We start from the raw sequence: 27,894 nt of genomic DNA on the forward strand, positions 1-27,894 counted from the left end.
CAATGAACTCATATTTCCAAACCATACCAATGTAAGTCAGTTATGGGTATGATGTTCTGCTATGAAAACAAGACAAAAATTGCAATGACAATATAGCATCTATGGTAATTCCATATTTATATAATACTAGATGTTAAGCCAAAGATTGAAGCAACCACCACCAAATACAGGAGTAAAATTATGATAATAAACAGATAAGATCTGCAGTGACAAAAGTACATTCATGTGGAATGTGGATGTATGTAGATGAATAAATGTCCTGGCAGAGGGATACGTTGGAATTAATCTAAACTGTGTATTCAATTTACATCTATGTCCATGACAGCAAATCTAGAGGAATAAATATATAAGTTTCCTCTTTACCAAAGGTGAAAGTCCTGTTTGTTAGTGAATGAGTCTTAAAACCGCTAGTTAGTTACACACCTAAAAAGAAAAAAAAATTCCGAATTGAAAACTCAGTCCCAAACCTATAATTCCCAAAGGCCAAGGAGGTTAGTAGAACAGCTTATCTAAAATTGTCAACATCAACAATCAGGGTGGAAGTCTTGAATCGAGGGAGAATGCAGAGGTATTTATGATGTGATACCTAGCGTTGGTCAGCGTGATGTTACCTAAATTCATGTTACGCTAACGTGAAAATCTAGACCGTAAACCTTTAGGACGAATTGTCTTAACAGTAAACAGACTATCAATACCGAAATATGAACAAAAATTCAATAAGAGATATGGTGCCAAATGATGAGGATTTAATGACAAAGAAAAACTGAACTGAAAAAATAAATAAAGCAATATGATATTGATAACAAGTTTATTAGGCTCTAAGAAGCGAAGCCGCCTAACCAATGTCGCCCATAGTCGTCATAATGGAAAAGTCGATAAAAACATCCTACATCATATGTTATCCCAACAGGGATATACCTTTAGTATTGTGCGGTATAGGGCGAACATCGAGCCAATAAATATAAAATATGTGGTAAATAGTATTGATTATTACATTCTACAGTACTTCTCAATGTATGAAGGTTAGATTCTGAATGGTAGGAAAAACGTTTTATGCTTCAAATTAAATCTGAAGAAAACTGTGGCTCCATGGTTCAAAAAACTAAAATAATAAAAAGTCATGATAGGAAAAAAATATAAAGGCGAAATACATGTCTTAGAGCGGTGTGAATTAAATACTGCCATGAACCCAAAAAATAGATAGCTATTAATTCTATTTCTTGGCATAATGTAAAAACCAGGACATTATACAGACTTTACTAATCCTTATGACTATTGAGATGCTGCAGATTAATATTATATCTGATGGCCTTTACCCAAAGCATCTCATTATTGAGTGACATGGTGACACAAATAAATAGTTTGTTCAATCATCCTTTGCTCTTGATGCTGTAGCAGCGGGGCAACCTCTGTGCTTGTGGGTGGTGGCCATTCCTGCTCATTAGTTGAAGCCTCTGAAAAAGATGTGTTACCATCACCTCTCACTATTGCTTTATCTCATGCTGTGGTGGCACTACAGTTGATCCTTAGAACTCAGCACCTATCTATGTCTTGGTTGCCAAGATGTGAAATACTGGTGTTACCTGCTTGATATATCACGTTGGTATGATGTCCTGCGCTAAAGCCATCTTCCTTTTTTCTCCAGTGCCCTCACTGGGAAGCCAAATGATTTCATTCTAACAACTTCCAATTTGACCAAACATCATATTCATTTCACTGATGCACTTTTACTAAATTGTGATCTGTTATCTTATGTTGTTGGTTCATGTCGTCAATATATTGTTTTTGAGAGTCAATGGTTACCTCATTAACATTCCGTTCAAGTAGCTGAACTAGTGGCCCTCACTCTTGCTTTTATCATAGCTCACAGAAAACTGTAACCATTTTCACCGACTCAAAATATGTATTTGGGGTGCCTCTGGGTGTAACAAGGGTCTCTTACCTCTTGATCAAAATTGGCTCTTATGTAAATAGTCTGATTGACATTCTTCAGTTACATTCCAAAATTAGTATTGTAAAAATGTGCCACATGTCAATCAACACAAAACCAGGTGACCAAAGGCAATACCTTTGCCTAAAAGGATCACTTAAGTCACGAATCTGAAGTAACTCTTTAGGTAACCCTATACCCATCCTAAAGGATCTTGCTGAATCACAAGAATGTGTCCAGACATGAAAAGGATATAGATAACTTTGAATGCAAAAGAGAGCCCGTTGGAGAATAGCTGAAAAAGCAAGGAAAACTATTAGCCTCTGGACAACTGCTCTCAAATTTATCCCGATTATATCAGAGTGTTGCCCATATTAGATAGGATGGCATGGTTCGTGTCACAAGTACTCATTGGTTTGCTCCCTAATTCCCATTTTACTTCCTTTGCCCAACAAGATTGTCACCCCTGTACCACTTAACAAGCCTTCTATTCTGGTAAAATTGTTAACTTCAACAACAACAGGGTGATGGATTGAATGTTTCAGTTAATCTCAGCCACTGGCAATCACTCAGGCCGTATCCCAACCAATCATTTTTCTCCAACCATGACGCCTTAGTTTGGACCCAGCCATATATATGCAAATCAGTCTTGACCTTGCTCCACTGGGAACAGTCCATTTCGAACTGTCAATCCAGGTGCTACCTGATCCAGAATACAAGCAACCTAGGACCAATTCCCCCTGATAAGGGCTCATCAACCAGGTATAGAGTGATTTCACTGGCCCAGTGGGTACAGGACCCACGTTTGGGCACACTCAACACACTTAGGGCATTAACTGCAACAACATCAGACTGATGGATAGAATCCTTAAATTAATCTCAGCCACGGGCAAGCACTCTGGGTCGCATCCCGATCCATCATTTTTCGCCCACCATGCAACCTCAGTTTTGACCCAACTATATGCAAATCCATCTTGACCCTGCTCCAATGAGAACTGTTCAGCTCAAACTGCCAAGCTAGGTCCTCCCACAACCCCTATCGAAAATAACAATGGTCTGCAATGCAGCCACATGTTATTAACAGTGACAACATTAATTCAAGCATTCTATCTATCACTTTTCGTATACTTTGGTAAAATGATCAAGGAAATCCCTGTGGCCCATCCACCGCTGTTCATGTACAAATCGATTTCCATCAAATGCCTCACTGTTGTTATTTGCTTATGTTCTAGCCCTGAAGTGCATATCCTATGGATGAATTTTAGGCTACCCATGTGCCTGAACTGATACTATTGTTACCTAGGAACTGTTCCAAGATTTAATCCCAAGGTCTGGAACTTTCCTCCAGATTGCAAGTGACAAAAAAAACGTACTTTATATCCTCTGGATTTCAGAATTGAATAAACCTTTAAGGATTAAACAGCACTCACAATATGAATACCACCCATCCAAATATCTAAAACTGGAGCACAATCTGGGCTCTAGTGACCTGATGCTCTACCTTTGGTACTCTCGTCAATTCAAGCCGCTCATCACCAAATGTTCAATGGCCAGATTTAGAAGCTGGTGGACATGACATGAAGCCATGCCACAAATGTACCCTGTTCACCAAAATCATAGACCTGTTGTCCTATTTAGAGTTGGGCAGGCATCAGAGTAAGGGCATCAGACTGCCTGCCTTAATTAGAGCTGATGGTCTGATGCCTTTTTTACATTTAGCACTATTTCCTTAGCGCAAAATGCATCTTCAGGTCCATTTTGGATGCACGAGTACATTTTGCACTAGGAATATAGCTCTAAATGCTGGGTTATGCTCCTCTTGTAATTCTGTGTAATCTCACACAATTTTGCTGTAATTTTGTGTATTTATGTTTCTCAAAATCACACAAGTTATGGCCACCCCTAGTAACAAACAGAAAAATTATGATTCCCTCATCCAAGGAAAAAACTCCCTGTGCATGGGGTCATCAGATGTGATGGCAGCCATTCCACTATGGGTTTCAAAAACAAACTCCCAATGTAGGAGTTTGTTGTTTGAAAAACAAAAACGAGAAAAACACAGGGCCCGGGGGATCTTTAAATACGGCTGGCTTCTATCCATCATGGTGGCAGACATAGTGTTCTCTGCTGCGCTGAAGAACATAGTACAGACTGCCTTACTTTAAATCAGGCTCTAAATTGGATAATCTGCATTTGTTCTGTCATTCTATGCTGCTTTGCCAAGGTTTCGGCTTTACTTGATTTGCACTTGAATGATAAAGCAGCGTAATTTTGGTTCCACCCTTTCGTGATTGATTACACCACCTATATATGTAGTCATGTGATTTAACATTATTAAAAGTGTAGTGCACTTGAATTAATATAGAAATAGCATTCAATGTATAATCTTGACATTTATATGTGTGCGTGTATCAATGTTTTACTTTGCAGTAAGATTGAATTGCAGTTCGCATATATCTGCATATGTGTGGTTTGAACAGCATTGTTTTTTTTTTTCCCAAAACATTTATTGGTCATTAACAAATAGCACACAGCTGTTCGCCTACATCCTGAATGAACAGGCCGGCAGCGACAACATGCAGTGCAATAATCAAGAAGTACAGGCTGAAAAGAATCAACTGATTTACACAGCATGTCGCCTACAACCCAGACGGGCCGGCCGCGTAGTATTGGAATTAAAGCTGTTTAATTATGCAGTAGTAAGCAGTCATATCGGCAAGATGTATTCGAGCATGAGATACATGAGGTTTCTTTCAACTTTAGTAGTCAACCGGAAAGTGCAATATGAACTGTTCTCTCCCAGAAGATATCCTCCATACACAGTATGAGGCGTAAAAGGCCGTGCGGTGCAGAGTTGTGAGGGCATTACAACCCACTATGGAGTGCAGTCAAAAACCGGAGTGATGACGCCCTACACCTCAATGACCCATCCAGTGATCCGGGAGGATATGGCTATGACCTACACAGAGAACGTGACCTGATGCTACTTCCTGTAATGCCGTGCAGTATGCGCCGTCGTGGAGTGGACGCCACCCCACCCAAGATCCAGGGGGACGACAGACCCGCAGCCCTCCTCACCCGTGCAGCCTGTGGACGGTGTGCAAACCCCTCGGGAAGTGTGTAGCCCTGCTGGATGTACTAGGAACGCATGCATGTTATGTATGGGAAGGAAAGGATTAAGGGAGGGGAGGGAATCAATCAGTTTCGGTTGCCAGTGGAATAGGTGCTGGATCTAGCGTGGTGGACGGGCCAGCCCCTGCCGTGTCCTTATTCGCGTCACTCACGGAGACATCTGGGGCCTGTGCCCGCAGGAGATACGCAGTGAGGGGACCCCAAAGGTCCCTGGGACGTGACTTGTGAGGCAAGAGGTCCGAATAACTGTGAAGTTGTTCCTGCCAAGTTGTCATCGTATCCAGCCAAATCTTGAATTTAGGCGCTCGCCCTCGCCCCCATCTGCACGCCACATGTCGCTTTGCCAACAGAAGTCCCAACGCAAAAAATTTCCGGTGTGCCTTAACCGCGGGGTTTGAGTGGCCCAGCAGGGCGATCTTAGGACAGGGTGCAATGCTTACTCCAATCATTTCAGAGAGGGCCTCAAACACCGCCACCCAATAAGTGCATGAAGTCCGCGCCTGCCCTCCTGCATCTCAGACAGCGATCATTGTCCCGGAGTCCGAAGCGGTGCAATTTGGCAGGGGTAAAGTAGAGGCGATGCAGAAATTTAAAGTGAACCAGTCAAAGGCGGGTATTACCTGTCACTGCATTAGTATGAGAACAACTTTCTTCCCATTCGGCATCCGACAGTGGCTCTCCCAGATCACTGCCCCAGTCAGTCCGTGCTCGGAGAGGGGGGGGGGACGGAGCCGCTTGCGCATGGTTATATAACATGGAGACCACATGTGTCGGATTGCCCTTCTGCAGCAGAGCATGTAGAGGCGCCACGGTATCCGGCTCATCCGGAAAGTTAGGCGTGACCGCCTTGATATTTTGCCGAAGCCGAATGTAAAGAAAGGTATCCAGTACCGAAGGAGCGCTCTCACCAAAGAAGTGTGTCACCGTGCGAAAACTCCCCTGGTGGTATAGATCCCCCCAAGTGTGAATCGCGAGCCTTGTGAGCAGTTTACGACCAATTTCCTCACGGGTAACACTCAATCTGGGATCATGTGCCAGAGCCATGCGAGGAGAATATAGGAATTTCACTTCCATATGGTCCGCCAGACGCTTCCAGGCACTTACAGTGCAGTTGACCGTGGTGGGGTCCCGATGTTCTATTCGGGCTGCCGTGTATAAATATCCGGAAGGCTGCTCAGGCCTCATATATCTATCCTCCACTGCCAGGTGTGCCATAAAGGGAGGGGGATGGAACCAATAGACAGCGAAGTGACCCTGTGCGCAATCATAGTATCGCTGAAAGTTAGGTACATCAAACCCTCCTTAGTGATAGGGCAACATAAGGGTCCGCAGCCCAAGTCTGGCCTGTTTCCCCCCCAGATAAGTCGGGACAACTGGGAGTTGAGGGTGCGGAAATAGTATGCACCAGGGCTATATGGTATATTGGTAAAAAGGTAAAACAATTTGGGAAGGACCACCATCTTAATCAGCGAGATCCGACCCACCAACGACAGCGGGAGACGGATCCACTGAGTGACTTTGTCCGTGAGTTTGTCTATAACAGTCCCGTAATTGGCTCTAAGCAGGGTTTCCCGATTTCTGGTCACTTGAATGCCCAGGTATTTTATCTCGTCCGATTCCCACACCAGGGGGTAATCTAGAGGGAACTGTGTGTTCTTGTCAGTCAAGGGGAACAGGGCCGACTTCGTCCAGTTTATTTGAATCCCCGCAATGGCTCCGAATTTAGTGACCTCACGCAGCAGAGGGTTCAGGTTTTCTCGCGGTTTATGGACATAAAGAGTCATGTCATCCGCATATAGTGCAATGAGTATTTGGCTCTCTGGATAGATGAGAGATCGGTGTTTGTGATGCTGTCCTTCTTCAGACCAAACACTCTCAAAATATACTGCCTACCAGTATCAGTGACATGTGACTCATTATCTTATGAAACATTTCCTATAGACTGATATACACAAATATGAATCATTGGCTCTGTATAAGGTGTGTATGATGTAAAGTGCTCTGACATCCTACACTGGTATGAGTAGCGCTATAAAACAAATGAAATGAAGAGATGAGGGGCACTGGTGGGACTTGGTAGTGAGGGAATTCATGGAGAGGGAGATTTTTGGGGGCCATGAACAAAGATTTTTGTCACACTGGGCGCCACCAGTGTTAAAGTCGACCCTGATGAGACCTTTAATATGGGATTCTAGAGGGTTCTTTCTGTGGGTATAATTGAGCATCACACTTAAGCTTTGTTCAGATTACGTTCAGACTTTGAAAGGTACAGACCCTTGTGCGACATCTTTGTTGTGTGGCTTCATGCTATACAATATTCTTTCCTTTGAAGAACATCTACAGATCTTCTGCTGTGCTGACACCTTTCTACTTTATCGGATCTAATTATGTTTTTCACATTTACCGTTAATTAGTGTAGGTTAGTTATAGAGTATTACAATCCCCTCTTGCATCATGAGCAGAAGGACCAAAACCTCTAATCAAATCATTAGACTTTGTTCCTTATCCTTTGTACTGTGGCTACCTAATTCTTCATTTGCTTTCTGTTATCAAGGATAACCTTTGTGCACAGTTTGGCTTTCCTTTGGCGATTCTGTATTTTTATCCTATGTTTTTGAAACTGATTTATATTACTTTGGCTCTGAATTTGCAATACATCTATACTTAATCCCATTAATTGAGCTTCACTGTTTGACCAAATGGCCTAATTGTAAATTGATATTGGTTTGAACTCCATATATTTCTTAGGCATCCCAGAAATGTCCATTGTAGGGTGTAGTTAAAGGGGGACTGCCATATGTGCTTTGTCAGATGGCAACAGAGGATGGTTTGGGTCCTGAGATAGGGAGTGAGGAGTTATACATGATAATAGTTAAAGTCCTAGATTTAGTCCCAGTCCCAGAGCCCATTTTTTCGATTTGAAGGATCAGCAGGGTTCCAGTGGTCTCTGGCGGAGTAGTAACAGTGGAGAAGTGAGTATTAATATGCTTGTGTGTATAAGGTTTATGCTTAGCTAGCGGTGTTGTAATAGTTGTGTGATGTTTGGCACAGGTATTTTCAATGTTGTGTGAATGTGGTGTTTTATGTGAAGTTGAAGTTGTTAACCGGTCCGTCGGGGTCTAAGATCCCAGAATTATATTAAAGGTGTGGAAAACACTGTATTGTAATGGTCTTCCAAGGTTTTGAGGTGTCTGTCATGAGACATCCTCCACAGCCCAATTGATATGGACCTTTTGCACATAGGGAACCTGTACTGATCAGAGTTTTCATTTCAATATGTGTTGGAATATGGGTTTGAATAGATTGGAAAGTATTGTTCCGAGTTATTTCTTGTATGATTGAATACTGTCAATTTCTTTAGTGAAGCAGACAATTGTTATTAGTAGCTCTTGCATTGCATTTGTTTGTATGCATATTGTTGAAGAGAGTGCATTTGTGAAAATTGTGAAGTAGGGTGAACCGCTGTAAGGAGGGAGACTGTCGTCACATTGTGCCATGCTGGGATTGGTCGTTGGTGTAAAGCTGCGTTGTTGTTGGTTGTTTTCGTCAAAGGTGTGTTGCGCTGGTATTGATTGCTGATTCTAAACACAAATTGTGCGAACATTGTATTTCCTGTTTGAAACAAACAATTTTGATTGTAATTGTTGACATACGAAAATGAAATATTTTAAAGCCATATAGGAATTGGTTAGGGGAGATGTGGCAATACCTGTTAGAGAAGGAGAAGAGGCACCATCTGAAGATACTGCAGGTCATTATATGGCAATAAATGTAGAGATTCATACCTTTATTTGGCTGAAACAATGGCACAAGATCACTGAGAAAGAAGGTTCACTGGCGTTTCCACGCTATGATACATTTAATGTACAGATCATTGAGAACTTGAGAATGATTCTTTATGAAAGGAATCCACAGCCTAGTCCTACACAGTTTGATGCGCTCGATGCTTGGGAGCATGAGGCTCATGCCAGAGAGAAAGAGAGATATTAGGGAAGAGCTAGAAAATCTGTGCATACATATGGAGAAGTAAGATGGTACACACAATACAAACCGACATGATAGAGGGAGCTAACTTATATCCAGCATTGATGGGTGAGGAGTGTGAGAAAGATAGACAAGAGAAGAAAACAAGAGAGAAAGAGAGAAAGAGGAAATGAGGCAAGGGAACTAGCGGATGGAGATGAAATTGGTGATAGTGATAGTCTCCTAGATGTGTTTTTGTAATAGTATCTGCACATATAATGAGACCCAAGCAAGGGAAGGAGGAAGAGCTAATGTTAGTGGAAATTCTGGAATTTTTACTGTACCAGTAAATTTGAGTTATAATGCAGTGGAGGGTTACCCTATAAATATTAGCTAAAGTACGATTGCTGGGAGTTCGGGGCTCTGCGTCCTGGGTCACCAAAGTTCATAATGTTTCTGCAGCTTCGAATATTTCTGATGCTCGGACAGTCCCCGCCACTATTGGTCCTGTGTTACATGTGACTTGGCTATTTTAACTGAGTTAAGAGCACAGAGAAGGATCCGGCCAAACCAAATGTGAAGTTTATTCCCCTCGTCCCAATCAATGCAAGTTCCCCTTGTGACATACATGCAGATCCATCCACAAATCAGATAGGATTTGGACTTTTTAGGTTGTTTCCGGTATTGTCAGAATTAGAATAATTTATGTGGGGGCCACCCCTGAATGTGCACAATAGCACATCTGGGGAGAATACAGCACCTAACGTTTCTGAGGTGCCACATATCCCTGATGCTTTGGATTAAGACAAATGGTTGAAAGTTCATAATGCCACCTCAAATCAAAGTAGAAGTATAGAAATAAGTAAAGGGGTGATTAAATGAACATTGAAAGCAAATTTGGTGGATGTAGTCAAATTAAAACTTTAATTCTCAGGAAGACTCAGGAAGACCTTGGATTTGTTACCTACCACAGCCAGGAAAACCATGGTCCACGCCTTGGTGACATCAAGGCTGGACTATGGGAATGTCCTTTACCTGGGAGCTAATGTCAAATGCATTCAGAGGCTGCAATGTATCCAGAACGCGGCAGCTCGCTTGGTTTTGATGCTGCCTAAGAGAGCCCCCTCCAAGAGGGCTCTGGCCACCTTGCATTGGCTTCCGATCAAGGAACGAATCCTGTTCAAGGCCCTCTGTGATAGCCACCGGATCTTAGAGGAGAAGGGGCCCACCTACTTACACAACCTTCTTACTCCGTATACCCCCACCCGTCAATTAAGATCTAGCGGGATGGGGCAGGTTAGTATAACTATAATCAGGAGAGCAAGGATGGTTGGTCGCTCCTTTCGCTTTTTGGCGGCACAGCAGTGGAACAAACTCCCGTGGGGGCTCCTGCTGGAGGCTTCGGAGGCGGTTTTCTGCAAGGAGCTTAAAACTTATCTTTTTCCCGTAGATTAGACCACTGTCCTCCTCATCCTCTGAGGGGTCTGTAAATTATGTAATTTCTGTGAGAGTTCTGCTAGGCTTGTACCGTAGCGCGGGGACACACTAGCCTAGTGTAACCAGGTGCTTTATAAACTTGTTTATTATTATTATTATTATTAATTGGACAAAATGATAAGTGGAAGTCCTAAACTGGCTCGAATAGACACTTATCAACAAAATGAGCTTTTGTTTATGAGTAAGAATGTCACCAGGAGAGAAAGACAAACCTGGTTGAGCCCAGATTTAACTTATTGAAACTGTGTTTAACCTGTGAGGATTTTGGGACTTGTTACTTGTAGTAGATTCACAGCGATCCCAACTAATGACCTATTTTCTTACAACGAGAAAGTGTTCATGGTTGTCAAACAATAGATGACTGAGTTGCATTCTGTTGTGAAGTAATGCCACAACACAAGGGTAACGTTGAAGTATACTTTAATCTGCAAGTAGGTTGCACGTGACTCCTCTCTCTGCCAGCTCGTCTCAACTGACATACATCGAACACCGCTGCTCCAACGCTCCCCTGGCAACCCACAACTCTACTCCATTCTACAAGTAGAGTGCAGGATGCATGCAATACATAAAAACTCATTTAAAACATTACAACAAATCTTTCCCCATTCATACACAGTGTAAACACCTTGAACAGGAATAAGACATACCCTTCAAAAACAGATTTCTACATGGGAGATATATACAGGAAACAAAACAAAGTACCCACATTACACAACATAATCCTGCAACTAAGCAGGAACCCGTCTTTGGGCCCAATTCCGATCTCGGTCTGAAGGGCTCCCAATCGGATTTGGTTTTACCTAAACCGATGCAGAGCCCTTGTTTCCGACCGTCTCGTCCCCAATTCCGAACGACAAATTACGATGCCTGGAAACCCTTAGCGCTGACCAAATCATTTCCGGAAGGCATACGGAGAGCTAGAGCCCTCCGGAGCCGAATCGTACAGCTCCATGGAGTACGTTTTCCAAGCGAGCAAGTACGATGAATGATTCGGACAGTTTCCGATTCCTTTTGCCCGGATCGAAAAGGCTGGTGGAATCGGTCTTTGGGGGCTCATAGCAGGCCCCCCTTCTCCCAGGCCCCTCCGATTCGTACCTGTGGGTGTACCCATGGGTCCCCTCTTTCAGACCATGCACAGTATGGCAGGCACCAAGGGGTGCCCGCGAAAGGTGCACGATGATCCCTAACCACCCCTTTTGTCAATGGGAGCCTGTGTACACGTTCGGTACACAGGCTCCCATTAAAGTCAATATGAGTCCAATCGAATCGTATCCGGATGCATTCACATGCATCGTACTTGTTCGGTTGGACTCCCCTGACATGAGTCGTACGGAAAGCATTCCAGACACGAGTCGTTCGGTTTGCTTTCCGCACAAGATCAGAATCAGGCTCTTTGTCTTTGAGCCTTTGGACCATCATGCTCAACTGGAATACTAGAAATTTCTCCAGCTTCAGAACCCAACAAATGAACAGAGTTGAGTATCAACAATTGACCCATTTGAGCAGAACTAAGGGGCTCATTATGAAGTCCGCCCACCATCATCATGGTGATGGGACCGACCTCCAGACGTGCGACGGTCCAACCGGCCCAATTAGGATGCGCCCGCCATCCTGCCCTTTTACCATTGCGGATGGTGCTGCTGGCTGCAGCACCATCCGCAATGGTAAAAGGGAATGCACAGCATTTCCCTGCACCACGTGGCAGGCACCACACGGTGCCTGCCACTTGGTGCAGGGAACTGCAGGGGGGTACCCCCCAGTAAACCCCCCACAGAGGGGGGCCCGCAACGGGCTCCTAAAGCCAAACCCCGCCAGCCTTTCCATGGTGGCATCGCCGCCATGGAAAGGCCCATCAGTCACCCACATCCTAATATGGTGGGCGGTGCCTGGTAGGCACCGCCACCATATTGGTGGCCCAGCTCAACCCGGCCGGCAATTGTAATGATTGCTGACCGGCGGAAAAGCGGTAGACGGACTTTGTGTCTGCTGCGATACCCACAGCCATCATAATATGGCAGGGGGTATTTCTGATGACGATGGCGTAATGATCGCCACCGCCGAGAAATGATCGCCACCGCCGGACCGGCGGTGGCGATCATTACGCCATTGTACTTAGCCCCTAGGTTCCAATGATTGATCATGATGATTGATGTCTGTATCGGGAATAGTATCTTCCCTTGAAGACACATCCTAGTTGAAATCAGGCACATGTACAGAATTGCCTCCAGAAACCTGGTTGTGAAGACACCTTTCACTCCTCAACCACACACTATCATTCTCACAATATCATTATATATAGATATTCGTTAGTTCTGCTTAACACATGTACATATTACTGATAGTTGCATTGTTCTATTGTTTAACATGTATATAGGTTACTGCATAAATAAGTAAATCTTTTTATCATAACTATTTATCTACAGTTGCTTCACTATTGATCTACAAAAAATACATATATATAAAAATAAATAAAACTAATTTACAGTAGAACAACACTTGAAAGCCAGAGTTCATTTAATGCATCTTTAATCTACATATACAAACTTTCTTTATGCATCTATATATCTTTCACTCTCTGACTCATGTAAAACCTCTTTCTACTACTGTTTCTAAAGCACTAGCCTACTTCTCACCCTATACCTCTATCAATATATCTATTACTTCCACTCCCTCATTCATCTCAAACTCCATACCACTACTATGATCTCCAAAATAACCCTATCGAGAATCTTCACTACTCCACCCCTCCTTCCATCATCTCATACCTCTTTTTATTATTCCGATCCCCCAAAACAAGCCTTTTTAAACCCTTCCTCTGACTCTTCCCCCTCCATCTCTCTTTTACTCATTCCCCTTCACCTACCTTTTTCTCATCCCAAGCCTCCTCCTACTGCTATGAGCTCCAAAACAAACAAACAATAATTCAAAATCCTTCCCTTCTATCCCTCCACTATCCTTTTCAGTCTAAATAACAGACTAACATGTCCACCACTCAAAATGATTTCATATTTCATTATACTAATTCAGCACTAATCCTTTATGGGTTCCAGAGTAGCATGCCGAAAAAGCACTTCAACACCTAATCAGGGGTAGCAAGCACTATATAAATGCAAACCTGTTTACCTTTTCTACACCTTCGCTCTCCTTCTCAATCCAAATAACTGATTAACATATCCACCACTCAAATTACTTTCATATTTCACTATAGTAATTCACCACTAACACTGTATGGGTTCGAGAGTAGCGTGCTACTCGCCAAAAAAAGCACTTCAACACCCCATCAAGGGTAGTAAGCGCTATATAAATGCAAACCTTTTTACCTTTTCTATCGCTCCACAATCCTTCTCAATCCAAATAACTGACTAATATATCCACCACCCAAATTATTTTCATATTTTCACAATACTAAATCACCACTAATTCTTTATGGATTCCGGAGTAGCATGCTACTCGCCAAAAAAGTGCTTGCACGCCTCGTCAGGGGTAGTAAGCACTAAATAAATGCAGTTAGAATACAATACAAATGTCTTGTCTATCTTTGCCAGACTGAAATTTCGCCACCCTTCTGCAATTCCACTCCTCACCATTGTAAGCACCACATAGCACTTAAATACTCTCCTCGAACATTACTCAAGCCTCTGATTACACCCCCCGTTGGACTTTCACCCAACGCCCGAGTCAGACCTGCTTTCTCACTGGACACCCATCCACCAAACACTCATTGTCACCGCTTAACAGTGCTCTCATTCAAGATGGAACCAACTTAGAGTTGTTTTTTTTGGCTCTCATCAACCAGAACGGCATGAATTTCACTGCAGCATTTTCCGTACTCTCTACATTAAATGTATTCACCACAGCCAGCTGAATCACCCCCTGAAATCATTTGGTTGCCCCTCTCCACCATACCATTTGCCTGTGGATTATACAGAGAGGTGCATGAGAGCTTTATACCAGAAGCCTCCAAAAACCTCCCCATCTCATGGGAAGTCAATTGAGTGCCATTATTTGATATAATGCACTCCGGAAAACCTTCCTCATTAAAGATTTCAGTAAAAAACTCCAATAGTGGATGCAGTTGTTATCTCACTCATAAATCTCACTATCAACCACCTTGAGTGCACATCCAACATTACCAAAGCAAACCTCTGACCATGCCTTACTCCATTCACCGGACCAATAAAGTTGGCACACACGGTATGCCACACTCAACCTGGATCGTGTATGTTACCAAAGTCTGATTGACTTACCACCTTCAACCATTTTTCACCTTCCATGCACTCCGTACACCTTTCTACCCAGTTCACCACATCTTCATCCATCCCAGGCCACTAAAACTCTGCTCTAAGACGTTTTTTAGTCATTGCTTGCCCCAAATGTTCCTCATGAGCAATGTCAAAGAACTTTTTCCCGACACCCATGGGAGATATTATTCTCTCATCTCGCATCAAAACCATGACTCCCACCAAAGATAACTCATCCACCAATTTGCCATAAATGCATAAGGCTTTGGGTAAGGTACTTTCCCTCCATCCTACTTTCAAAGTTAAACTGGCTACACCACTCAATACCTCATCATGTAGTATGGCCTCACACCATTCTTCAGTGCCCACAGCACATGAAGACCAACATACCATATCCTCTATGTTGGCAGTGTCAGCCTCTCTCTCACTTCTCCTCAATGCTTCATCATCAACAAGTTTCCAATCCAAAGGCAATCATGACAAGCAATGTGCCTGCACATTTCTCAACCAGGTATGTACTCCAACATAAAATTAAATTCCTGAGAACGTTCAGCCAACCTGGTAAGACATTCAGCTCCACCTGGGGAAAGAATGTTCATCAAGGGCTTGTGATCCGTTTGTTATTTCATCTGACTGCCCCACACATAAGTTCTGAAATGTTCCATTCCCCACTCAGCTGCTAACGCTTCCCATTTTTATTTATTATTTAGCCAAGAAGACACACTTCTCCCTCCTCAAAGTTAATTGTCTATCCCGTCCAAAACCTGTCTCAATGTGTAGTTATGATTCTCCACTGTGTCACAATAAATAAAATTATTTAGATCTTGGGAATTTGAACCAGTATCAGGAAAAAGACTTAATTTACCTGAGTAAGGAAATTACAAAACATGGTCGAAAAATCCCATCTTCAAGCAAACTCCATCTGCTGACAAAGTGTGCCCAAGATAATCCATTTATTTAGCCAAGATCTTATTTAAAGATCTAAACCTTCCCTGAGAATTTCGGCAAGTTCAATTTTTAAATTTGAAACATTGTGTGGTCTCTCTTTTTCAGGTTCTGGGTCAAATTTTTCTACCATGTTCTCTGTCCTTTCAATCCTTACTGCTTCCTCAAAACATGGTCAATTAATTTTGTTTCTCCCTTTGCAATTGGTATTGTAAAGACAATATTTTCTCTATCTTTCAATGCTTGAACTATCTGGGGCAGTTTCTGTTCTGTAATCTGTGAATTCTGAGATGTCGAGATAAACCCTCATGTAATTACTCCTTCTACAGTTCTTTGAGCTTCTTTAGTTGGGACCATATTAATTTGGACAGTCAAAATTTGTCTACGCATTGTTTGTACAGCTGCAGTTTGTAATTTTTGTACCGAATGAGTCACAATTGGAGCATTAATGCCTGGCGGTATCACTATCGGTATCGAATCAACACGTGGTGGGGCAATCTGGAACATCTGCTGAGTTCCCTCAATCTGCATTTCCTTTGGTTCAACAGAAGCAGTAGCCACTGTTGTACTTGCTGGTACACTACTATCAGTATTTGTACTCGGGACCACATTAGGTGGAGGACACTCAGTTAATAATGCATCCAAAATTCCATCCCCTAAATCACTATCGGTTTGAGGCTTTTTGTCATCTATAATTTCCTCCCCCTGTATCTGATTCTTTACCCTTTCGTTCTCTCTTTCCATGTCTCTTGCTGTCTTTTCCCACAAGCTTAAGGCTTCAAATTGTGCAGCTCTAGATGGTGACTTTATTTCAGATAACATTTCTCTTAATCTGTCAATAATTTGCAGTTCAAAAGTACCATATTTTGGAAAACTCAAAGGACCCTCTTTCTCAGTAACCTTGCACCACTGGCGAATCCACAAACATGAAAACAATCCCAAATTCGTTAACATAAAATATGCAGGCGTTCCATCAGGTGGGGTCTCGTCACCGACCCAAATCGAATTTTTCGATTTACCTCTCAAAAGTGTCTTAAAACCTTTAAACAATTTCATTTCTGCAATAATTCAATCCAATATTTGTATTCAATTCCGCAAACGTCAAATTTTTCCCTCCAATGCTGTTGCAGTTTAAATTTTTGAAGATTTTCAACCAATCTCGATACGGTAATCACACAACAAACCTATCACAGCGTGGCACACTCTGATGTCACTTTTCCTCCACTCGCAGCAGTTCCCCTCCTTCACACTGCTCGTTTCACCCTTGCATTCGTCCCATTCACACGCTGAAATAACCGTTTGTCCCAAACGAGTTACTCCTCTGGCTGTCCGTCCACAGCCTCTGACTGTCCGTCCACAGTCTCTCGAAATTGTCGACCTCGGTTGGTTACTATCTGTCCCTGCCGGGCAGACAGATCGCCTCTGATAGGTTACAAATACTCAATTCCACATACAACAACCCACGACCAGCGCCAGGTTGACACACACTCATACATTCGCTCCCCCTATCTCGGTCCAGGTGATCGATGGTACCTCACGATCAATGGTCAACAAAATCTACCAGGGGTGTCTTCTACACCCTCTCGCTTAGGCTTCTCATCGCCTAAGACTTTCCCGTGCTGCGCGCGCTCACAGCCTGATCTCACAATCCCTCAACATTCACTCCAACTCCGCAAAACATCACACATTCAAATCAACACCGCAATCTAACACACTCCATGCAATTACCACAACCGCCATTACCGCAACTGGAATTACCACAACTGAAATTACCGCATACCACAATCTAATCCAATTCAATTACCGCATATGCCATTACCGCATACCATGATCTAATCAAACGCAATTACCGCAATATGCAATTACCGCAATCAAAATTTACCGCAATCAGAAATTACCGCAAATGCGCTGCTCCCTATTAATACTCACACCTTCTTCAGTAACCGCCTTCTTGGACCGCCTTCTAATACCGCTTTGCCAATCTTCAAGTTCTGGGCATTGGAATCAGGAATCAGGCTTTTTGGGGCTTGGGTCTTATTCTAACTTGGGCAATTTTTTTGTAGCTCCTTCCAGGGCATTAACCTAATCTCTGCTCCTTCTGGTCAAGGTGTTTAACCTTAACTCTGCTACCATCCTAAACAATGCGCTGCCGGACAATGAGCTGCGTCTCGAGCCACATAACACTCCCGCCAAGCTTGAGATGTGCACAGGTTCCTGTGCGTGCCTCACATACAGCTGGCTTGAGAATGCTGTTTTACTTCCTGAGAGTGCCGCATGTGCTTCAGCAGGTTTCGCTGACAATGCCGCACGTGCGAGTGGGCTCAAGACACCCTGCTCCTTGACTGGGCTCTGATCCTCGCGCTAGAATCACGCGCAAGCCAGTGGGTACTCACAAACATGTGCTCAGGGGCCACAAAGTACAGTCTGTGGTGTGACCAAGGGCCGCACTGATGCCAGCAGGGTGGCGGTTAGGGGGATGGGTGGGTGAGTGATTGTGTAAAGAGGTGCAAAAACATGCTAAATAAGTGGGCAAGCATTTATTTGCGACTTAAGAAATGATTGCCCATTTATTTATCATTTTGTTTCGGAATAATATTGCTGAGCCACTAAACAGTTTGTGCTGCTGTTCATCGGGGGGGGGGGGGGGGGGGGGGGCGCATGTAAAAGTCAGGAGGGCCGCAAGCGGCCCCCGGGCCGTACTTTGAGTGCTAAGCAACCTACGGCTGAAACGCTACCGCACTGCTGAACAGTAAATTACAAGAAAAATACAATCAATTTTCCAGCAACTGTTCATTGAACACCCAGAACACAGTTTCTTTACGATGTCAAATGCTGTTACAGTCTCCCATCGATGGTACACGTATTTCTACACTCCCAATTAAGTGCCAGATATAACTATTGTGTAAACTCTCTGCAGCTGCTCTTAAATAAAGATTCAGCTTGTGCCTTCAAAATGTCATGAATCATCGGAGAAGCACCGCAACACCATTACTTCAAGCTGCACTCGCAAATGTCTCCTCCTCCGCTGAAGCAACGAAGTTTTCCCTCAGATAGCGCTCTGCTGACTACAGCGACCACAATCCCTAGCGCGGCTCTGATTCGTGACGTGGCAGCTCTCCTCAGTGGCTCCATACACTTTAACAGCAATCTCCTCCTTACCGCTCTGAATTCACTCCAGCACTTATTTTCTTTACGAGTTTATGTAAAAACCACAGCACAGTATGCTGGCAGACAACGTGTCGTCTTAACTGACATTCATTGAACACCGACACTCCAACGCTCCCATGGCAACCACAACTCTGCTCCATTCTACAAGCAGAGCACAGAACACATGCAATACATACAAACTCATGTAAAACATTACAACACATTCCTCACTGTTTGGTGATGGTGGAAAATAGAGGTTGTGAAAAATGACTTTGGAAAAGGTGCTGACCATACTTGCTGCACTCACAATAGCCTTCGTTGTTGTATGAGTCTGCATTAATCTGGTCACCAGCTTAGTCAGGGGCAAGGGCAGTGGAGTAACAAAACTTAAGGGAGCCCCCCTGCAAAGTACAGGGAGGCCAGGGATCTTTGGAAAGCTATGCCTCTGATACAGACTCAGAAGTGAATGATTTTATATTTATTGCAATGTATTGAGAACTGTGAAAATAAATAGCTCTATAGGGAGGTATTGTGAAAGAATAATCTTCATTAGCAAATCGGTTTCTGCCATGATTTTCTGCTTATCCTAACAAATAAATGAAGAAAGCACCTCTCTCATGTTTTGAATGTTGCTTGCTCAGCCGAAACGTTTACATTCTTATTACAATCTGAATGCCATCTTTATCCTTTCCTTGATCTCATTTTCCCGCCACCCGTATGCTCTCTTTGTTCAAATCCATCATGTCTTCTCCATTCACACCTGTTTGTATAGCACTATAAATGTACCCTGTTCTTTGCTTGTTGAGCATAAGCCAATTCAGTTTCTTGGGGAAGAGTTTGGCCAGCTGAACTTGTGTTGTGAGTAGCAAGTTATTCATTTTTTCTTTTTTCTTCCTTGAATAAAACCTTTCAAACGTTGAATGCCGTGTGAGAAGATTTTCTTAACAGATCAAAACCCATAATGTCTGAGGACTTATGATTTTCTATCTGGGTATAATTCACAATAAAGCATGTGTTAGTAATACATTTGACTACGCCTCCTGAACGTCCAGTCATGGGATCAGTATGTTGATCAACAAAGGAATAATACGCCCTTTCAGACTCTGAGTGGCATGTGAGATGATTTGCATAACCTGAGATGTCTAAAGAATTATGACTTTTTATTACCGTATAAGCGACAATATAACAATTGTTATCTACTTGATTGACTGCGCCTCTGAAACTTCCACTATGTTGATCAAGGGTGGAATATTGACTCCAAGGTAAACAAATGTTATCTGTTGCACTTATTTCATGTTTCCTGTGTGACAGATGATTGCTTTTAAGAGTTAAAGTTCACCATAAAACTGAAATAAGTGAGTGAGTGAGATACGTACGTGGAGGAAATGGATGACTAATTTAGTTCAGCAGAAAAATAAAGATGAATGACCTATTCACAAAGGTAACTCTACAGATGTGGTACAGATACTACTAGTAAATTTACTCTAACATTTTGAGTTCCTTTACAACTTTGGACAATTCACAAAATCTGAGATTAAAGATACCCAAAAGTATAGACTTACATGTCGTTAAGCTCTGAAACATGGGGAGAGACAAATTCGTGAATGCAAAGTTGCTAATGCCAAAAAGTATTATACAGTAATATTTATTGAAAGTGATGTAAAAAAATAACGTAAATGTGATTTAATTAAATTAAGAAAATACTACAGTAATTGTGTAATCAAAAGATTATAAAATATGCTAAGCTAAATTAAAAACTATGTTTTATTCTTAGATTATTTTTTAACATAAAAGCAAAATTATGTATATTTTTAACTATTTAAAACACATTATTTCCTAAGGGTTTTAATTTAAGTCACTACCTCCATTTTTAGGTCGAGCCTAGCACAGAGCATGCGCTGCACTATGAAAACGACCTCTTGCCAGCAGTTCACCTTTCCTAAAAGCTTGTGCATGTGGGGCTCACACGCCATTGGCCTTTGCGTCTGGCTTTAGCACGCAATTGGCCAAAGGCATGTGAAAGTCTCAGCTTCTTTTAACAGGTTTACTCCCAGAGCGTTTTGCTCTCGGGAGCCAGCAGAGGCGTGCATTGCCATCTGGTTTTAATTAGCCGTGGCGCGCTTGTTTCCAATTCATGTGAAATTAAATGTGTTCCTCCATCATTTAGTGATTTCTAGCGCAAACACTCTACCCCCCACACACACACACTCTTTTTCATTTCTTATTTTTTCTTTCACTTAGTTAGCGCAGTTTTTCGCCCGCGCTCCTCGTTTAAGCTCAGCCTGTCATGGGTTAAGTAATTCTCAGTACCTGACCTTCGATCTTTTTGCAAGTGGTAACCTGAAGAAGACATAATTAGAAACAACTTTTCCAAAACGTTTATTTTGTTTTGCTAATTATACATTTCATTTTTGCTATTAAAATGTGCGATTTAGGATTTCAAGAACTGAACTAATTGGATTACATATACGCATTTTGAGTGTTAATAGAACAAACGAGCATCAGGTTCCCGTACTGTAATACAGATTAGATGTCAGACCAGATACTTTGAAGTAAAAAAAGACAAGAGGCGAAGTACTGCTAACACGAAAAATGCAAAGATTTAATGAAGACATTAAACACGTACTCTACACAGTTTACCATCCCCGCTCCCCACTTGTTGCCAAATAGCTAATTTTTTAATGGAAACGAGTAGATTATAGATTGTAAATCATTTTATCAGGCAGTCACGGATGGCAGTCTAGGAATACCTGCCATTCTGCCCTCTTCCTTAAATTGAGGACTTTCATCAGAATTTATGACAGGGTACAGTTTAAATAACGCACATTGCCTTTGCTCTACTCTCGGGAAACCATGTAACACAACACAGAATTAGAAAGTATCTGATTAACACACATTAATAATCTATTTTCAAATAGTATTCTTAGACGTAGACCTCGCAAGCACCATGTTCAGACGGTCTTTACCTACAAGGCTAGTTCAGAAAGAAACATATTCAAGCAAGCAATTACTGTAGCTGAGAAGCTGTTCACAGGCAGTGACGTTAGGGCCATATTTATTAGTCCATTCCAAATTCAATTACGTAAAAGTGAAGTACAAAATTCTCACACTATAAAGAAGAGTGAGAGTGAAAAAATGTAGAACCTCCCTTGACCGTTGTCCATGTAATAAAAGCCACAATATTGTGAACTACTTTTGTTAAAGAAGTAGGATCAGAAGTAATTTCATACAAAAACTGATTACATACTTGCCGCTGTCAGGAAGGTATCTCTGCTTAGTAACATGGCGGTATTAACAACGCATTTTGTGGTTTGGAGGCAGTATGGTCAGGTGGTGAGGAAAAACAAGCATTGGCATAGCCAATAGGTCTCGCCTTTGGGACCTTATAAGTGTTTAGCCATGCAACACTTGATGTTGTTGCACCAAGGATATTGTGCTGGATAACTAAACACATAAGGTCCCAAAGGCGAGACCTATTGGCTATGCCAATCCTTGTTGTCTATGGGAGCATGACGCAGTGCCAGTGGTTGGCCATGTGTGGTGCTGGACTTGCACCCATTCTGAGCTGGAGTACATTTATTACTATTTTGCGCCCTTTTTTGGTTTAGTAACTTTAGAAGTACTGTTTGTAAATGGGCTTACTCTTTTGTGGGCAGGTGCAAGAGCTACCAAAAACTCCCTAAATCCTGCCTTACTTCTCACTAAACCCTTCCAATTTAGTAGTATGCCCCTTTTTCCAGCCAAACCCACGGACCCCTCGCACATTTACTAATAAGTAGTACACTTACATGTGTGAGGATGTCCACCATGGAAAAGATTGGTGGGGTGGAGGTGGAGATTTACACTTGTAGGTTTTTGAAAAACATTCTGGACTACTATAGCTATTCTACTGTTGTACTGCTACAGTACTTCAAAATGCAGTTTGTGAATTGGCACCAAAGTATTTAAAGATTAAAGAATATATGCCAGATGGTTTGCAAGTACACTCATTGGTAGTGAGAAACAAAACATACCTTCTAACCTAAGAGATCAGTGAGGGCCTGATTTCCTGCATTTTTGACCTGCAATGGAGAGCAACATTTGAGAAGATAGCCTTTCAGGAACAATGCAAGGATTTTCAGTGCCCTAGGCAAAATAGCTGTTAGCCTGCTAGAGTGCCCCGATACACCAGAACAAGCACTACCAAAGACATCTGAGAAGAGCATACTTAAGACATTGTCAATGTCAAGACGTAAGCAGAGTTAAAGCCAAAAGCTCCTGCCTTTTTAATGCTAGAGCAATACTATTGGCTTTGAAAATATTTGTTTGTAATTCATTATTTAAAAAAAGCAAAAGAACATAAATTATTTAAAAACACTGGAATAAATGCAAACACATATCTTAATGTATCAAATCTAAACACTGAATTAAATATTTTCAGTCTTTATAAACGGCATGGTTAATTTACAAATACTACACACAAAACTGAACATAATTGAAAAAGAAAAATATGTGTCAAAAACTAAAGAAATTGCTTGTATTGGCTTAATTTACTTTCCACAGACCTCAGAACTGAAACGAATGCTCGAGCCATTTGGTGCTCTTCAGCACCCTAGGGAGAAGATGTATGGGCCTGCAAGAGAAATGGCATCTCTATTTTAGTAATGCTAAGCACGCCTTCTGGCTGAAATGACAGTTGAATGAGTGCATCAGTCTGTCTTTCTCCCAGTTGCATAAACGCTGCTTTGTGTGCCTATGCTTCACCTTTCAAGCAGCCAGTGGAATGCAGGAAATAAAACAAAACCACCCCAATAAAATCGACTCTTTTGGCTAGCTCCAGTACAAATATAGCTATTAATTCTATGGACAAGCTACCAGGTGTGAGATGCAAAATGGAGAGCGCAGGGGATGCAAAGAAAGGAAAAGGAAAGAAATATTTCCCCGATGTGAGCCATAGAAAGATACAAGTCATCTATTCAAAAGGATGGCTAAGGTGCTACACTTAAGGGTAAGCACAAACACAAGAAGTGGAAGACAAGCCATTGAATAAGAAGCAAGCAAATCAAAGTGACAAGAAGGACAACCAATGGTAAGCAATGGGCCTTCTGTAATTATTAATATTGTCTACCTATAGGCGAAACTTAAACAGGTTTTTAAAAGCAAACGTGAGGCGGCGGTATTCCAAGTTACAAAGGCTGTCATGTATACTTTAAGTTGTAAACTAAATGTTGTACATATCATACTATGTTTTATTTTTAAAGACACAAATGTACACTAATAATGTACAGTTATCAGAGCAACTTAGTGCCAGCAGGACATGAAAAGACTTTAACTGTAAAGAATGATTTGGTAAAATATTAATCTTGGCCCTGCACATTAGGTTTGCAAGTAATGATAGTACTGATTTGTATAAAACTGATGAATCCAAAGCAATGCTTAAAAATTTGCATTTATAAGGAGAAATGCCGAACCCGCACAACAATAGCTGTTGATGGTGTTTGTTCCTAACGCCTTGGTGTGATTTAAATGGTGAAGGCTTGATTTGAGATAAGCACAGATTTCATTCTTTCACACAAATCAATACCCAGGAATTCTTTTATTTGATTGAATGAAGAATTTATTTCATTTGTAGGGGTGCATCCTAATCATGTGTAGAGCGCACCCGCATATAACCATTTGTGGTATCAATGTGAAGTGTTTGAATTGTGAAATGTATTAACATAAATGCGTGACATATTTGAAGCCATTGACAAGTAACATGGAGAAACAAAGTAGAAAATGAATGTAACTAGCAGAAGGCATTAATATGAAGAACTTGTGTTGTGCAACTGACAATTATTTGTGTATTAAACGTGTTCACGAATTATGTCATTTCATACTTAGGTAAATGTATTATTTGAAACTGCATTAATGTTATGTGAATTTGTAAAGCTTAGCTGATGCTTTCCTAATGTTAGCTGAAAATCGTAGACCTGAAATGCAAGTCCCTGAAAACACGCTTTAGAATTAACAGTTTGAATTTCATGTGTGTTGTGGAATCTGTTCTTTCTCATGTTTTCTGTTGCAGGTGAAGAAGCGCTCTTTTAGGCAGAATAATGTATTTGTTTTACTAGTTAGGCAAGGAGAAGAAGTTAAAATTGTGTGACTTGAGTCAATAAAGAAAGGTTGTTACGCTTCACACAGGAGAAGGCCTGGGAACCAAGGACAAACTGTTGCACAGAAGGCACATCGTCAACATAGTGGAAAATTACCTTCAGGACTCTACCTAGGGTAGATGGTGTGATTTGAAATGCGCCACGGGAGTGCTAACTGTGGATAACTGGTTGTTGGAATTATGGATAGCGCTTCTTTTCCCTTGCCTTCAGAGAGAGAGTATTCTGTGACAAGCTCTGTCTTCAGTATCTTCATGCTGCTTGACAGATTGATTGTGGAGAGACTTCTAAGGGAGACTCCACATGCTTACACCTTATATTCCTTCTGAAAATGCTCAAGTAGGGTTGTCATCTTAGTGTTAGAGTAGGGATAGATTTAATGCTTTCCACTCACCAACCCTCGATGCAGTGAAAGTTGGACTCAAGCTTACTGATTTTCTGAATCCTACTTCTTGAATTAATTGTGCTGATTATGCTGCACCGTCTAAACTGGACGTGCAGATTTGGCTTCATGCTAATTCCCTTGTATTTCCATACCCTCATGTTGAAGTGTCTTTATTTTCAGTTAGTTTTGGCTTTGTAATAAACTAACAAACCTTAAGTAGTTGTCTGTGGGTTATTATGTATCCAAGAGAAGTATTGTTTAATTGATTGTTCCATAACACATTTTCTCTCCTTTACAATTTCATGCTGCAAAAAAGAACCATGGAGTGTGACTCTACAACAGGTCTAGAACTTACCAACTTTCAGTTGGTAGCAGAGGAGGATGGTTCGCATATATAGTAAGGGGAGAATCTCGAAGTAGTCTGGAATAAGTGGCACCTTGAACCCCGAAGCATCGAACTAGAGCCCAATGATCGAGAATGGAAGGCGATGGCATCTGGGGGAGACCGCCGGAGTTTGATCGTGCAGCGAGATCAGCGGCAGAAGGGGGAGTGAGTATTAACAGGGTGTATTTGGTGTGATAGATTGCGTGAATTATTTGATTGTGTAATGTCTTGCGAAGTTGGGAGTGAGAGTCGAGTGAATGTGGTTTCAGGCCGGACATAGTCCAAGGATTGAGATTTGAGTTGCAGGTCCTGAGTGGCAGACAAAAACAGATTTAAGATGACTGCGTGAGTGAATACATATGAAGAAATTGTGAAGGAGGGTGAGCTGATGCAAGGAATGAGAGTGACATCAGAGTGTGTCACGCAGCTGATCCAGCGCAAATCTGGAAATGGGGAATAACATTCACCAATATCCTCCCTGCGTCGCAGACCCGACGTCACACTAGCTCATTCATATACACGTTCATTGGTGGGGCCCATAACACCAATACTCATACGTCTCTCTCACGAGTCTGCACACAGGAGGGATGAGTAATTCAATCACTGGACATGTGGGGGAAATACCTTATAACCAATAGGGAGAGAAAAGTTATTTTACAAAATATACGTTGACATCTTTCGCCTATAGATCTCTAGTCTCAAACATCAAGGCACTCCACCAACTTGGTCAATGGACCAATTTAGTTGGATTGGTTGATGGTGATTTAGAACCAGCTAAAACACATTTTAAGACTCAAAATCCTTATCTCCCTTAATGAAACCACAAACTCATATTTCTTGTTTATCAATATTTGTTTATCTAAATTTTCATAATGATTTTATATTTGCATTTGTCTCGTCAAAGTTTAGAATTTTTAGATCAATTCAAATAAATCGCAGAACATCATATTTACCTAATCAGGCTATTTGAAGTCCTCTAATTCATTGGCTCTGCATAACCAAATTTTGTCGTAAATTGTCCTGAAAGCAGGCCAAAGCTCAAAGTCCTCTGCTCAGCACGCTACAGTCCCAATTCATCAAAGGACCAGAAATCGTGCAAGCATCTATCATAGCCCGTGGATTTAGAAAAAGTTTGCAGTCATCAAGCGGTCGTGCAGCATCTGGATCATCAGGAAAGGCGTCACAAACAAAGTCATGAAAAAGAAGATAGTGAAGAGCAGCATCCTTTCTCCCTATTCTACTACCCTTTTTATAATACAATCAAGTTAAAGAAGATACACTTGTAAGCTTTAGAACAGTCTTGATTGGCTGGTTGGAATCGTCAGATTTTTATTCCAAGATTCTTAGTACAGTTTGAGGGGTAAGGTCATTGGTCAGCGAAGTGTCGGCTTGTTCCGGTTTACTGTAAGGTTGATTGTTCCCCTGTCTTGACGAACGTCCTATTTCATATCCTTGACCGGGTGCATGATGTGCAAAGGTCGCTATGAGGTTTAGGAAATTTCTCGCACATGCGCAGCTCACTCCGCGCCTCATGAGACAGTGGCCACTTCTGCATGTGGTGATAGCGGCCATATTGGATTTAGGCCCAGATGCCAACTTAAGCGAAACAAACACAAAAGAATAATTAATTCATAGAAATGGTGATTCTAATGTTAACCCCTGGCTAATCACTCTATGTGCTTGTATTTATCTAGCATATAGCGACATTTATATCAATTATATTCACCTTTTTCGATCCTCCTCGAGGGTGCAACATCACAAAGCAACATATATCATTCAGTATTCTAGTACCACATATACTATTGTTAATATGCGTACAGATTTTAGTTATAAGAGTTATTTAGCCATGCAAATAGCAAATCCCATGTGTAGTTTAAGTTGTAATAATGTTGATTAGTATACATGCAATACTCGTTTAATAATATTATAATTAATAGATTATATAATTAGTATTTTCATGCAGGAGTAGAGGAGGTATACAAAATGTTGCACTACCTGCTCCATCAATCCCCCCTTTGGTGATTTTATCACCACAATACCTAAAATTTTGTAAATTTATTATACAAGAAAATGAATTCATATAATTTTAGTTCACATTTCTGTTTCCCCAATTTCTTCTCCTCTTGCTTTTTAATACA

This window comes from Triturus cristatus, chromosome 5_2, assembly GCF_964204655.1.
Source record: "Triturus cristatus chromosome 5_2, aTriCri1.1, whole genome shotgun sequence".
NCBI lineage: Eukaryota > Metazoa > Chordata > Amphibia > Caudata > Salamandridae > Triturus > Triturus cristatus.